Source organism: Castor canadensis, chromosome 6 (assembly GCF_047511655.1).
Source record: "Castor canadensis chromosome 6, mCasCan1.hap1v2, whole genome shotgun sequence".
NCBI lineage: Eukaryota > Metazoa > Chordata > Mammalia > Rodentia > Castoridae > Castor > Castor canadensis.
The window spans coordinates 144,090,821-144,093,935 of NC_133391.1; positions in this window are offsets into that span (position 1 = coordinate 144,090,821).

A 3,115-nucleotide genomic window follows, 5' to 3' on the forward strand; every position below is an offset into this window, starting at 1 on the left:
GGAGGGGCAGCACCTCACACACTCATGTGGCTCAGATGCCAAGCCCTTTAATGTGGCTACCACTTGGCTTTGGATTTGCTGGTGACACAAAAGGCCAACCTAGAATGATCTATGGTTCATTTTAAAGCAAATACTAATTTTACATCATATAATAATGCAAAGTAATCTCCAATTTGTAAAATTAGTGTATCCAATGCCTATATACAGGGAGTTTATCAAAATGAACCAAAGGATCATTTCACACATCAGATCTCCTGCACCATATTGATATTTTCTGACTGAAAATGGAAGGAGAAAAAGGAAATGGCTTATGAAGACCATCTATCATGCTTACTATTCAAATATTTCCCATGTTCCCTTTATTTATGTGGAGTTGACTTTTTTCATTGAATTGATAACAACAAAAATGATATACCCAATCTCTTTATTTTACTTTTTTTAACTTTGCTATTCCCCCAAAATCCATGCATTGAAAGTTTGGTCGCCAGCCTGTGGTGCTATTAGGAATGTGGAGGAAACAGTTAAGGGTAGGGCCTAGTGGGAGGAAGGTAGGTCATTGGGTATATGCCCTTAATGGGGCCGTTTCAGCTTCCAGGAGGTGAACAGAACTTCTCTGCCACACATTTCCATGATCATGTGCTATGCTGTCCTAAAGCAACAGGGCCAAGAAACTAAGTTCTGAAATCTCTGAGACAATGAGCCAAAATAAACCTAATCCTTTATTAAGCTGCTTATCTCAGGCATTTATTACAGTCATGGAAAGCTGAACAATAGAAAGTTGATGCTCACACCAATACCAGGTATGATTGACATTTAAAATTGTGTTAAAGTGATATACATTTATTTCTGTTGTTTCCTCCTTCTCCTTTCTCTTTCAGTCTTCCTTTATTCCAGGTACCTTGAATCCTGATTGTTTTAGACTCTCCATTTCCATGGAATATCTAAGCATAAGACTTTTCCTAAACCCCTTTTGAAAATGTATCTCTTGGGCTGGAACCATAGCTCAAGAAGTAGAGTGCCTGCCTATAAAATGTATCTCTCTTAGGTCCCATTCACTTACCTTCCAAGATGCACTGTCTTTTATTGATGATTGCTAGTAACTTAATGCACTACCTTCCTAAGACCATGTGTCTGCCTGCACAGACATTTTACGTGTGTGTGTGTGTTGTTGTACTGGTGGTACATTGGACATTTAAATATCATAGTTGAATTCACCCCCTCCATCATTCTCCTTTAATCCCTTTCTCCCCATTACTGGAATAGTTTCAACAGGTCTCATTTTTCCATTTCCATTTGAATACATAAATACATAATTTTCTACCATTTTTGCCCTTTACACCCTTTCCTCATATCTTCTTCTCTCCCACTGGTACCAACCCCCCAGACAAGACTTGTTTTGCCTTCCCATTCTCTGTTTTTGAAAAAAAAAAGACATTTTTTGTTTGTTTATGATAACTATACAGGGTATTTCATTGTGACATTTCCATGTCTATATGTATTATAACCTGAACTTTTTCATCCCCTCTATTTTTCTGCCTTAGTCCCCTTCTTATGGTGATTTCAACAGGTTTAAACATTCTATATTCATTCTTGTATAGAAAGTACATCAACCATAGATACCTTCTTAACTTCCTTCTTTCACTCCCCTCTGCTGTTAGTGACCTCCCCTTAGCAAGACCTGTTTTCCATAATATTGCTTGTTATGATTAGATCTATATTCCACATATGAGAGAAAACATGCAGCCTTTGGATTTCTGAACCTGGCTAATTTCACTTAAGATATGTTCTCCAGTTCCATCCATTTACCTACAAATGACAAAATTTCATTCTTTATGACTGAATAAAATTCCATTTTCTTAATCCATTCATCAGTAATGGGACATCTTGGCTGTTTCCATAGCTTAGCAATTGTGAGTAATGCTGCAATAAACATGGGTGCTGCATGACATTTTAATAAGCGCCTTTGGAACCTTCACCCAAAGGAATAAGCAGGGATGGGACTTTAAAGTGGCCACAAGAACAGATATTTGGGAATAAGTTTGCTTAAAACTATAACTGAAACAAAGGCAGGGTAAACTAGTTTATTACTATCTTCACTCAGAAAGAGCATTGTCCCTCTCTTGTCCTCTCCCCCACAGCCTAACTAAATACCTTGTATGTGGCTTACAGGGCTACCTACCACTTCTTCCTCTCCTCATCACAGGGTAATATCTTGCCATAGCAAAACAATGAAGAATCTATCCATGAGGAAGGAGAGGTCCTTGTATTCTTAAGACTCTCAAACTTGAATCTTAGTGAATGTCATTAGTCAGGATAGGTGAGAGACTGCTTCAGTAACAAACATCTCTAAGTCTCAGGGGCTTAAAAAAGTATATTTAATGTCTATGCTCCATGAGGCTTAACCAGGGGCTCTGCTCTGCAATGTCCATACAGACTTAACTGAGAGGGCATCCACTTTCTAGAACATTTCTCATTGCCAAGGTAGAAGGAAAAAATGAATGAGGACGATGTAAGGATTTGTGCACAGGCTATTAAAATTGAGTCACAAGTTAAATCTTCACTTCCTTTAATGGTGTATTCACCAAAGCAAATCCCATGACCTCACTTACCTACAAGTGGGTGAGGACACATAGTTCTACCATATGCCTTTAGGGACAGACTCAGAATATTTATGAAAAATCAAAAACATTAACTCAGTATATCAAACACTGACATTATACATTAAAACACCGAGAAAAATTGTCATCATTATTATTCCTATTTTTATGGTTATTATTATTATTGTTGTTATATTACATATGGTGTAGCAAGACTGAGTTTGGGGAAAGGTGAAAAGGGCAGGTGGGGCCCTGGCAAAGATTTCAGATGCAATTCTGCATGAGGAGAATGTTATCATTAATTAAAATATTATCACTCTGTACCATCAGCACTCTTATTTTTCTTAGGCTTACTTTTTCTTCGCTCTTCCTTCTTCTTCTTCTGGCTCCTCCTCCTGCACATTTATGCACCATTTTATATTCTATTCAGGTCCCTTTTTACCTTTTTGTAAACTGTCTTTTAGGTGATACTTGGCTTTGTTGGTGACACCTGAAGTCCAGGTTATTCTCACTGCTCC